Source organism: Diceros bicornis, chromosome 37 (assembly GCF_020826845.1).
Source record: "Diceros bicornis minor isolate mBicDic1 chromosome 37, mDicBic1.mat.cur, whole genome shotgun sequence".
In the NCBI taxonomy this organism is placed as follows: domain Eukaryota; kingdom Metazoa; phylum Chordata; class Mammalia; order Perissodactyla; family Rhinocerotidae; genus Diceros; species Diceros bicornis.
In genome coordinates this window covers 32,704,519-32,717,082 of record NC_080776.1, presented here as the reverse complement: position 1 = coordinate 32,717,082, position 12,564 = coordinate 32,704,519, and the positions used below count along the sequence as shown (strand labels likewise).

General features: G+C 39.6%; 1 long non-coding RNA gene across 1 annotated transcript; it reads left to right on the top strand.

Moving 5' to 3' along the window:
* Window positions 1-332: 332 nt before the first annotated feature.
* On the top strand, window positions 333-11,423 carry LOC131399223 (uncharacterized). Its single transcript, XR_009217090.1, has 4 exons — window positions 333-347; window positions 4,652-4,696; window positions 6,399-6,530; window positions 11,303-11,423. It is a non-coding gene; the product is annotated as an uncharacterized LOC131399223 (long non-coding RNA).
* Window positions 11,424-12,564: the final 1,141 nt, after the last annotated feature.

The window sequence follows — 12,564 nt, the reverse complement described above, 5'->3', positions numbered from 1 at the left end:
CCCTCTAAAACAGAGTGCCGTTTCATAGCTTTAGTGGCAGCATTCCTTTTTGGTTGTAGTATTTGGAAAGAGAGCTCACCATGGCCAGCCTACCATTCACATTTGATGTTGAGAGGAGCGTTGATGACTGGGTCTTCATGTGCTTCTTTGTGGGAAATGACTCCTTCTTCACCTGTTGTCGTTAGAGATTCGGTATGTGTGTTTGTGTGGGTTTTTAAACTACTGTTGTAGCCTTCTTGCTTACAGTGCGTACTGGTCCTAATACATAATGTTTGTTTCCTGGTGGCAGCGAAGGTGCAATTGACCGTTTGGTTAACGTATACAAAAATGTGGTTCACAAAACTGGAGTGAGTTCATTCTTGAAAAAAATTTCAAAACAGAAGTATTTGCTTTTATAAGAAGATTATTTTACATGTATTTTATCACTTACAGGGTTACCTTACAGAAAGTGGTTATGTCAATCTGCAAAGAGTACAGATGATCATGTTAGCAGTTGGTGAAGTTGAGGATAGCATTTTTAAAAAGAGAAAGGAGGATGAGGTAAAGTGTTTCTATTGCAGTAGCTAAATTGCTTCTGTCTGTAATAGGCTGTGATGATCCTGTGATTGTACTTTTAACCCCTTTGAGTGCGTTGTTATATTATTATAGTGTGTCAAACGCCAATGTAATCATGAGTGGCCAGTGCTTTGATTATTTTATAAAGGCTGTGATGCTTGCTGTGTGGAACTGTGTATTGCACACTGTGTGAATTGCACTGTAATTTTTTTCTCTCTTCATAATCCTGATTAAGATAAAAATCCAAACACGTGTCTGATCAACGGGATGTGAAATGAGGGCTCCAAGACTGGAAGAATGCTGGGAATGAACTAGTGGATGCCATGTTTTATAGGAAATGTTTATGCTGTGGAAGTCAGGTGAAGACCTAGGAACTCTGTACTCTGGTAGTGGAGTGTAGGGGCCTCTGGGTTAGATAGCATCAGTCTAGGCAGAGGGTTGCAGCTCTGAGTAAGCAATTAAACATAAAAGAAAGAAATAAAACAATAAAGCACTTGGAAATTGATGACATATGACGGAGTGAGTGCTTAGGTGAGAAGTCCCGTCTGGCTTAGGCAGTTGGGAGTGTGGTTGGGCCGTTCATGAGACAGCAAGCAGTGGGGGTAAAGCAGGTTGAGGTGAGGACAAGGTAGAAATTGAGGTTCATTTTGGAGATACTGAGTTGGAGGGGTCACAGGACACCTGAGAGGAGAAAAGTCCGTGAAGCAGTTAGATGGATATGTGTAAAGCTCAGGGCAGAAGTCTTTTGGAAGGAGATTTGAGAACATTAGCAGAATACTTCACCTCATGAGTGTGAAGTTGAAATCCCTGGAGCTTTGTATGGAGTTCAAGTGCCTCCAACAGAAACCTTAATAAGCATAGATGTTAAGGAGAAAGGGGAGTCAGTTCTAGAGAGGTGGGAGGAAATCCCTGAAGAGATGAGAAGCCACTGGTGCTGCCAGAGGCGTCAGAGTGAGATAGGCCCCTAGTCCATGACCAGGGGCTCAGAGGTCCTGAAGAGTTAGTGGGGTGGAGGGGCAGTAGCCTGGAGGCAGAGTAGGTTGCAGGGTGGTTGTGAAAGAGTGGCAAGGGAGGCAAGCAGTGGGTAAAATGAGCGGATAGTAGCTTTTTAGAAAGAGAGTGAAGGAAATCCTTTTAGAAACTGATTTTATAAAAAGTCATATGGCTATTTTGAGCAAATAGCAACATAATAATATTGCTACATTGCTTCATTATCTCCTAACAGATTAAAACATGTCATTGCATCTGACAAGATTTTATATTTTCTTCAGCTTTGTATGCTATAGCTAGTGATCTCTTTTTTAGAACCTTGGGTACCATTTTATATAACAGTGTGAGTAGACTGTAAGTGTTCTTTTTAAAGCCTTTGGTACTTGGTAATGTTCTGTGATGGCAAGAATTTTTCACATGTAAAATTTAAATAGCGTAACTGACTTTGTCTAGGATATCAAATGTCTATCAGGACAGCCATTTTTAACTAAGCCTTCAACAATTATGGTGGCTCCACCTGACCTGCTGCCATTTATGCTTCAGAAAAAACTACACGTACGGTGTAGTACTTGGTGTAAAAGCCTCACGTTAGAACAGTCCTTTTATGTGGTTTTAGGTTACTCTGTACTATTAAGTATTGGTGATATTTGCCATTAGAGTGGGATGTATGGGATTTGATAGGTACCAGAGTGCTTCAGATTTGAGTAATAAAGTTTCCAGCTGGCCTGGCAGAGAGGGCATTTGAAAGCTTTGGATCGTTTTTGGTATCCCTGACATCATATGATGTTTGTCAGCATAGTTGGACATCAGGGAAATTTATGAACCCTCAGAAATTCAATATAATAGTATCTAGGTGTGCGTATTTTCCCAGGAAGTGTGTCTCCGGCTTTTGACAGACTTCCAAAGGAGTTCATAGCACACAAAAATTAAAGATCAGTAAAGTCCAACCAGGTGTACCTATTTTGCTTATGTGTAACTACCACCCTTAGAAATAGATATTTAACTGACCAGCAGAATACATGGTAAAAGAGGAATACATCAATATTTATTATTAAAATTGAGCAGTTAGGTCAGAAATATGATGCTTTTTATTTTATGAGCTTTGATGTTTGCCTTTTGTCTTGCAAATCTTCTTCATTTATTCAGCATATATTTATTAAGTGTTTACCATGTGCTAAATAGTATTCTGAGTGTTACTGATACAACAACAAACAAAAGAAAAAAGCAGACAAAAATTCCTGACCTCATGGAGCTGATATTCTTCCGTGGGAGATGGACAATAAACACAAAAACTAAGTAAAGTGTGTCATGTGTTAGAGAGTGATAAGTGCTGTGAAGAAAAAAGCAGATGAGGAAGTATCTGGGAAGGTGGACATGAGGACATTGCAGTTCTAGAAAAGATGACTAGAGAAGGCCTCACTGACAGATGACTTTGAAGGATATGAGGGAGTAATCATGCAGGTGTTTGCAGGAAGAGCATTTCAGACAGAAGGAATAGCCAGTGCAAAGGCTCTAGGGCAGGAGGTTACCCAGGATGTTCACGGAACAGCAAGGAGCCAGTGTGGCAGGCACAGAGGAAGCAAAGGGAAAGTAGTAGGGGTAGGAGAGGAGGTCAGAAAGAAGGTGGAGGGCCAGATCTGGTAGGACCCTGTAGGTCATTATAAGAACTTTAGCTTTCACTCTGCATCAGTGGAGGGTTTTGAGTATAAAAGTGACAAGATCTGACACATATTATAAAAGGATCACTCTAGCTGCCCTGTTGAGACTAACTGTATGGAGGCAAAGATAGAAACATAGAGCCGAATTAGGCTCTTTTGCGATAATCCAAGGGAGCCAACATGGTGGCAGTGGAGATTGATAAGAGGTAATTGGATTCTGAACATGTTTTGAAGGTAAAACTAGTGGATTTGGCTGGTGAATTAAATGCTAGGGGTGAGAGAAGGAAAGCTATTAAGAATGACTCCAAAGCATTTTGTCTGAGCAATTGAAAAATGGTCTGAGCTACTGTGATAAAGAAGACTGGGAGGCACAAAGCTAGGGGTGGGGATGCCATTTGGGGCATGTGAAGTTTGTACACCCAAGTGGAGATGTTGAGTGGGGAGAGGTCCTGACTGGGGAGTCATCAGCACGTAGATGGTGTTTAAAGCCGTGAGACTGGATGATTACTCCCATGAGAGTGTGAGGTCCAAGTACTGGGTGAAGAGGAACGCCAGTATTAAGGTGTTGGGAAGTTGAGGAGTGAAGGCATTCAGCAAGAGTGAAAGAGGAGAACCAGGTGAGTGTAGTGTCCTGGAAGCCAAGTGAAGAGCACGGATCAAGAAGGAAGAGTCACGGTCAGATACGGACTGAAGACTGAGTAATGGATTTCACAGTCTGTGGGTCATTGGTGACCTAGATGAGTTTAAAGATGGGGCAAAAGCTTGATTAAAGGAATTGGTGGTTTTGCTGTCTTAGGAGGTTTTAAGGTCGTCAGTCACCATGTGTCCAGCATTCAGCCCCTCTCCTGGCAGAAAGCACAAAGTTCAGATCTCCATAGGGTGTTATATTGCAGGTGGCAGTACTGACTTGGAAGTGATGGAAGTGCAGCTGCTGGTAGAATGACAGTCAGTACAGGACCTGCTGGCCCCTGTTTCAGTCCACAGCAGCAGCCCTGGCCACCGTAGCTGTCGTCTCAGTGCCTTGATGCTCACAGAAACTTGGGCGTGGGAGGAGTGCTTTCTGGGGTAAAGGAGGCCTTTGAGTGGCCCAAAGTAAGTGGGGAGTTACTTATTTGTGTCTTCTCCGTATTGGTGGGCTACTTGCTCCAGGGTAAAACAGAGGGTCTTTGTTATGACTCTTGCATTCTTTCCTGAAATGATATCAAAAACTATCTGAAAAAAATTAAGAGGAATAATTAAATTGTATCTAAACTCAATTTAGAATGCTCTCTGTCTATCTAAAGTTCTGATAGGCAGCACTTTGAACATATAGTCCATTGCCTAGTTTAATTAGTTACGTTTCTGGGGTCTTCCTTTAAAACTTTGTCTCCCAAATCATTCCTGGTAATGTTTAACTCTTACATTTTTGTGTAATTATTTGACAGAATATGTGGATGTTATACTTTTAGGACAGTTTTAGAAGACGACAGCAAGAAAAGAGAAAGAGAATGAAGGTGAGTTTTAATTCATTTCATCAGATTGGCAATAACATACATTTACAATTTGGGAGTAAGATAGCTTTTTATTCCTTACTCAGTAGTTTGTTAGGGACGTAATGTCTACCCAGCTGCCTCTTACCTGAGAAGGAATGCTGGTGTCAGTTTTAAAGTCCTTTCTAAGCTCTAGAGTCTGAGGGGATATATTTGATGGGCCAGAGGGGCCGGGTAGCACTTAGCTATTTGAATTTTTTTTTTTTTTTTTGTGAAGAGATCAGCCCTGTGCTAACATCCGCCAATCCTCCTCTTTTTTTTGCTGAGGAAGACGGCCCTGGGCTAACATCTGTGCCCATCTTCCTCCACTTTATATGGGACGCCGCCACAGCATGGCTTGCCAAGCAGTGCGTCGGTGCGCGCCCGGGATCCGAACCAGCGAACCCCGGGCCGCCGCAGTGGAGCGCGCGCACTTAACCACTTGCGCCACCGGGCCGGCCCCGCTATTTGAATTTTTTATGGTAATTGGGTATTGTTTTTGTAATAAAAATAGTTAGCTCTTTGTATCTTCTTGAAAGTTACTACACTCTGTCTATATCCTTGTCAGGTTACTCTTCCTAGAACACAACACTCGAAACTTTGTTGTTTCTCTGCTCAGAAATTACCAGTGACTCCTTAGTTTCCGCAGAATCCAGTTCTATCTTAGTCTGGCGTGCAGAGCATACTATGATCTGGTCAAGTTCTCACCCTGCTTTTCCCCAGTTGTCTTCTAAATATACCAAGTCCCTCCTGACTCCGAGCATTGCCTTTGTTTGGTCCCTCTAAGTGGGTTTCTGACTTCACGGCTCCCTCCCATCTTACGTTTTCCACGAGGCCTCCCTATTGCTTCTGCTTGTAATCCAGGTTGAGCAGTCCTTCCTTTTAACTCTAGTGCTTCTCGCTTGTGATATTTGTTTGCTTAGTTAATTGCATAACACTTTATAGTCACTTAACTTCTTAAGTTTTTGTTTTTCTTGTCTTCCTTACTGGATTTTAAACAAATGGAGTTTGGGGACCACCTTTTTATTATTATATTTTATTAGAATCGAGCAATTTCAGGAACCTATAAGGGAGAAAAGTAGAGTTATTGATTGTTGCAGGTGGGTTCAAAACCACTTAGATCGGGAAGGGCATGTTTGATGTCTACCTTATATATTATTATTTTCTTTCAGTCAGTGTCTGTTTAAAAAATATCTTTTATCAGTCGGCCATGACTGTCACCTACTGTAGCTATAATCATAGCTCTAACTAATTGGAAACAAAGAGTTAAATTCCATCAAGGTGAAGGATAAATAGAAGTTGTATTTCCTAAGTATAAATCAAACTCTTGGCTTATTTTTTTACCTTAATAGTTATCTTTATTTGCCTAAAATTGTGTCTTGCATGCATTTTGAAATTGTAAGTGAACATAAGGGAATAACCTAATGAGATTTGAATAGCTTCTGTGTATCAGAAAAGTGTATTATATGTACTTTTATAGCAGAGTTATTAAATATTACAGACTATTGTTTACAGGGTGAGTTACCATCAAATCAAACTGTAGACAACCCTGTAATGTTAACGGAAATCCATTTCATCTTTAAAGAGCTTACAGCAGGGACTCTTTTCCATTGCCTTCATTTCTTCCTGTCATCTAACTGTGTTGTGATTTAATTTTAATTTCTACATTCATTTCCATTTATGTTAGAGAGATCAACCAGCTTTCACTCCTGGTGGAATATTAAACCCTCATGCCTTGGGTTCAAGAAATTCACCAGGTTCTCAAGTAGCCAGTAATCCGAGACAAGCAGCCTATGAAATGAGGATGCAGAATAATTCTGTAAGTAACTTATTTTTATGTAGCATTGAAGAGTGGTGACTTTCAGATGCCTCTTACAGTTGTGTGTGAATTTGATCACTTAGCCTGGCGTTGTTTTGTTTTATAGTTTTTCTGAATTTCTTTTGCCTTGAGATATTTTTAACTCTGTTAAATCCTTATTAATATGAAAATATCTAAATGATGTGAAAGAAAAGAACATACATGTAAATGTGGATAGCTAAGTGGCTGCAGTGTTTCTCTAATGCAGTCGGGCCACAGTGCTTCCTGCTTCCCCAAAGGTACTGGGTGGTGATGGTGCCAGAAGCATGACAGGACATCCAAATGTCTCATAGCTAGAGCAAGAGAAGAGGGTGGTTTTGCTGCCATATTTCCCCTTTTCTCCCAGGGATCAGTTATGGGCATTTTGCAGAGTAGTATTCCTCAGTTTGTCAAATACAGGTACTCCTCACTGCCTACACTCTCACTCTCCAACTCAGACGTGGAATATATCTGAATACATATTTTAAGGTAGCTCTCATTATCCAAATTTTTTTTATTGCTCTTTTTTCGTTGCTGGGAAAGATTTGCCCTGAGCTAACATCTGTTGCCAGTCTTCCTCTTTTTTTCCCCCTCCTCAAAGCCCTAGTACGTAGTTGTATATTCTTGTTATAAGTCCTTCTAGTTCTATCCGCCACCTCAGCATGGCTACTGTCAGACAAGTGGGGTGGTTCTGCGTCCAGGAACCGAACCTGGGCTGCCAAAGCGGAGCGCGCCAAACTTTTTTGTGAGGGAGATCAGCCCTGAACTAACATCCGTGCTAATCCTCCTCTTTTTGCTGAGGAAGACCGGCTCTGAGCTAACATCTATTGCCAATCCTCCTCCTTTTTTTTTTTCCCCCAAAGCCCCGGTAGATAGTTGTATGTCATAGTTGCACATCCTTCTAGTGGCTGTATGTGGGACGCGGCTTCAGCATGGCCGGACAAGCGGTGCTTCAGTGCGCGCCTGGGATCCGAACCCGGGCCGCTAGTAGTGGAGCGCACGCACTTAACCGCTAAGCCACGGGGCCAGCCCTGAGCGCGCCGACCTTTAACCGCTAGGCCATCAGGGCTGGCTCAGTTGCTCCCTATTTATAAACTCAGGAACTGAATGGATTTGCCTCATGGTATTCCTCCTTATTTGAACGTTGTAATCCAGACTGCAGAAGCAAATCGTCTCAGCCAGCAAGGCTATGCTCTGTTCAGTAGCTTCCTGTAATGGCAGCAGACCATGAGCTCAGAGCACCCGGCAGGGCAGCAGCAGGGGTAAGGGAACAGACCGTGAACTAATGTACACAGACAAAAGGTAATCAAAGCTATTGCTTATTTCAGGCTAATAGGCACGAGAGAAAGAGAGAATGTTGTAGAGGGAGGAAAGATATTATATAAGGTACAGTATCCTATGTAAACTTTTGCTATGATATATCCAAGGAAATTAAAGGAAATTACATAAGTTGGGATATTTAAATTTCATTATTCTAATAGTTATCCTATTGCTGCTCAAATCCTTTATTACAAGGCAACCCTATATGTGAAATTTTTGCCATATCATGAGACTGGTTGAATTTATATTCCCATAAATTCACACTTAGAAGTTTTAGGACCTTAGATTTGGAATTTGGAAAGAGATTTTCCATCTTCTGAGAGAAGCGGCTGGGGTTTCTGTTGTGTTTTTTGGTCTGTTTTTCCTTTCTTGTCTTATTCCTTACACCATTAACAGAGTGGGATATGGAGAGTCAGTGAAATGTTTTGCAGTGAGATTCTTGTGTAGAATGGAAAAAGCTGATGTCCATCATTTAAGATTATAGTGACTACCGTCCTCACAGAATGAACTGCGAGTGACTAGTATTGCTAAGACCACGTTGATGATAAAATGCTTTTTTCTTAATCTCAGGGAGGCAGGTAGGTTTAAACTTTGCCAGCTATGATTGCTTTGAGAAAGATTCCAATATTCAGGCTCCACAGGATTAGACTACATTGATTAATAATGTCTGCCATGGGAATGGGAATGGGGAGATTGGTGATTAGGTTGCTTATTTGATCCTGTCTTAATTCTCCTTGATACAGTTATTTCTACTGGAATCTTTGCATAGAGGAGTTTTCATCTAGAATGTGTTGAATTGAAGGACATCATGAAGCCAAATTACCAGTTTATTTAAAGGAAGCCTTTAAAGTTATGAATTTTTGCTGTGTTATTTTTTCTGAGCTGTTTGGGTGTGCTGGGCTCCAGTACTTGACTGGTATCTACTGATGGTCAACATGGTTAATGTTTTATTAGATAGCTTCTGTTTCCTCATAAAAATGTTTTTAAATTTTGCATTCTGAAGTGTAGTTTCATTATATTTGTGACCATTCTCAGTTTAGTAAACTTTGATTGCAAAAACAGCTTTTTAAAAAGAAATTTGAATGAATTGGTATGACTCTGGTATGTTTAGGAAAGAATATTTCTGAATACTTTTGTTAGTAGAGATAGAGCAGAAAAGAGCATCAGATATTTAGCGCTAAAGAGCAAACACCTTCTTTTCTTCTTTTTTTCCCTTGAAGGTATATTCTTTTTGTTGTCTAAAGATAATTTATATCTTGTTTGTGAATTTGGGAAAGATTGCTTTGTTTACAACTTCTCTGTACTTAGATGATTGATAGGAACATCACTCTCATAATTTAATCCAAATGGATTAGTGTTGTTTAAAAACTAATAGGGACGGGCCGGCCCCGTGGCTTAGGGGTTAGGTGCGCGCGCTCCGCTGCTGGCGGCCCGGGTTCGGGTCCCGGGCACGCACCGACGCACCGCTTCTCCGGCCATGCTGAGGCCGCGTCCCACATACAGCAACTAGAAGGATGTGCAACTATGACAGACAACTATCTACTGGGGCTTTGGGGGAAAAATAAATAAATAAAATCTTTAAAAAAAAAAAAAAACTAATAGGGATGACTTCCTGAATGGTTAACCGCCATGCGCCAGGCAGGCAGCTTTGATGGTTCACATATATTGTTTCATTTACTCCTTGCTATAACCTGTAAAGAGATAGAACAGTATCATCCCTGTTTGAAGTTGAGGTTGACAGAGGTTAAATAAATTGCCCAAGGCCATACAGCTGTTAAAGGTTGGACTTGGTATTTCAGACTCAGATGTGTCTGACTGAAAATACCCATCTCATTTTCCAAGTACAACAGTGCCTTCCTGGATTTATTTTTATTCTTTGTGGGGTTTTTTTTTGGGTTTTTTTTGGTGAGGAAGATTGGCCCTAAGCTATCATCTGTTGCCAATCTTCCTCTTTTTGCTTGAGGAAGATTTGCCCTAAGCTAACATCTGTGCCCATCTTCTTCTATTTTGTATATAGATGGCTGCCAACGAGAGTTTTAGGTCTGTGCCCGGGAACTGAACCCGGGCCGCTGAAGCAGAGGGCCCCAAACTTAACCACTAGGCCACAGGGCTGGCCCCTGTTTTCTTTTTTCTTTTCTTTTTTTTTTTTTGATAGTATTAGCCATACAGTATCATGAATAAAATTGATATTATACATTTATTAAAGGAAAGTGTTGTGAGCTCTATGTGAAATATAGTTTTGCTTTGTTGTAACTTTTCTTGACCTTTGTTGTGAACTACGTTCATGCTGAGGTTTTAGTTACAGTATCATTAAAATAGGCTCCTGAGTTCTTGATTTAAAAATAATTTACTTGAAATATCTAATATACTGTGAATAACAGAAGAAAAACTTTACCATGAAAACATTTTCTGCCACTTCGGTTTTTGGTCATTTAACATTAAAGTTGCAGAACATTTTAATTTTTGTGTGTGTGTGTGTGTGAGAAAGATTGGCTCTGAGCTAACGTCTGTTGTCAATCTTTCTCTTTTTGCTGAGAAAGTTTGGCCCTAAGCTAACATCTATGCCCATCCTCCTCTATTTTGTATGTAGGATGCCACCACAGCATGACTTGCTGAGTGATGTGTAGGTGTGCCCCCGGGATCTGAACCTGTGAACCCCGGGCTGCTGAAGCGGAGTGTGTGAACTTAACCACTATGCCACCAAGCTGCCCCTAATTTTTTAGTTAAATATTAAAATACTTTAGGGTGCTACTATGTTCATTGAGTTAGGTACAAAGGGAAGATAATGGTAAATTTAAAGTGGTATCCAAGTCTTTGAAATAATAAAAGCTGCATTTTTCTAAGATGACTAATAGATTTTATTTGTACAATGAATTTTAAAACAACAGGTATAAAATAGTTTAACAGATATCTGGCGGAGTCTCATTAAACTGTTGCTTTCTAGAATCTTTGTACTAGGTTGAACCACTTACATCTAACTTTATTCTCACCAGCATTGAGTATTTTATGTATTAATTTATATACATATATATATATTTTTCCCCTTACAGCTTTGTTAGTTAATTGGTGGAAAGTGATCACAAATTCATAACACGAGGGAACCACCAAAGGAAGAAAATGTTCAAGTCCTATAATTAAAAAAAAAAATCTATGAAATTAAGTTTTTCTTATTTCTTCTGAAGCAGTTTTTACCTTAATGTTCAAATTCTTTTGAGTTTAAGCGTAGGAGGCTTGGTACTATATTATTCTTTTTTGGAGAGGTAGAGTATGCCAAGATCAGTCTTTATACTTTCTAAATATATTTACCATATCTATTTAATAGCTTAAAAAAAAATGTATTACTGTGGAGCATGGTGGTAACAGTAATTGGATGTAACTTCTTATGTGAAATGAATAATTAAATCCTTCCTCTGTAATGTCATAATTGTCTACAGAGTCCTTCAGTATCTCCTAATACGAGTTTCACTTCTGATGGCTCCCCGTCTCCGATAGGAGGAATTAAGCGAAAAGCAGAAGACAGTGACAGTGAACCTGAACCAGAGGATAACGTCAGGTGAAGCCATATTTTGGTAGCACTTTGTTAGCAAATTGCTGAAATAGATGCCGTCTAATTAATGCTATTTAGCTTAGAGCAGCAGTGCCTTCAGATGCTTGCCTGTGATCTTTTTATCCACCAGTAATTAATGTGGAGGGTTAGGATAGTCAGTAAATTCCAGTGAGATGTGTAAGCTATAGCTGTTAAACCTAAGTATCTAGATTAGTATGCATGCTGGTTTTCGTCCTCCGAGCCACTTTTCCCTCTGAGACCAGGCACTAGATCGGCTAGACATGAGGTGTTTAGCTCTATGTGATCTGAATGTTACTGTTATGAGATTAAATTTTCAAGCTGCTTAACCCAGAAAGTTCAGTTACATTTGGTTACTTGATATAGTTTGTTTTAATCATCTCAATTGAAAAGTTTCTTCTTTAAAATGAAATATGCAAAAGGCTTTCGGTTAAGAGATAAATATATTTTTAAAAACCGCGAAGTTGCATATGCACAACTATAGTTCATGACAGAGAAGATTCCCATTAACTATATACTTAAAATTTATAATAGGAAAATTGGATTCTTTAATTTATACAGAAGTTTGAGATCATTATATAATAAGATTAACAGCTTCTTGTGTGATTAAATCTGGATTTGAACCCTGGGCTCAAGTGCAAAGGGCCAACAACCTCAATAATTGTAACTCATTTAGAATTTTGCAAAATGATTTATTTTAAAGTTAAACATTAGTGGTTCACAGCTCATGCTTCTTTTATAGGACGTGGATGATGTGTTTGTATTTATGATTAGAAACTTCAGAAGTGTGATGTCTGGTTCTGTATTTTCCCAACATCTTTTGATGTCAGATTCAGAGATCTGTGGTGACTTGTGATTGAGCATCTACCTGATCTGAGTTTTTATCCTCTGCTTCTGTAACTCTTGGAGTATATTTTTTGTTTTACCATGTAGCCATCATGATCAATATCAGCTTAATAGTGAACTTGATTTTTTTAGTACTTTATTGTTTAATTTTGGTGCTGAAGATAATCAAAGTAGAATTGCTTCTATCAAGAAATGCTTGGAGTTTTTAGCATTTATTTCATTAGTAGTTTCTGTAAAATAGTGATATTCAACATTATGGATAGAAGATATTTCTCCTAATTGATG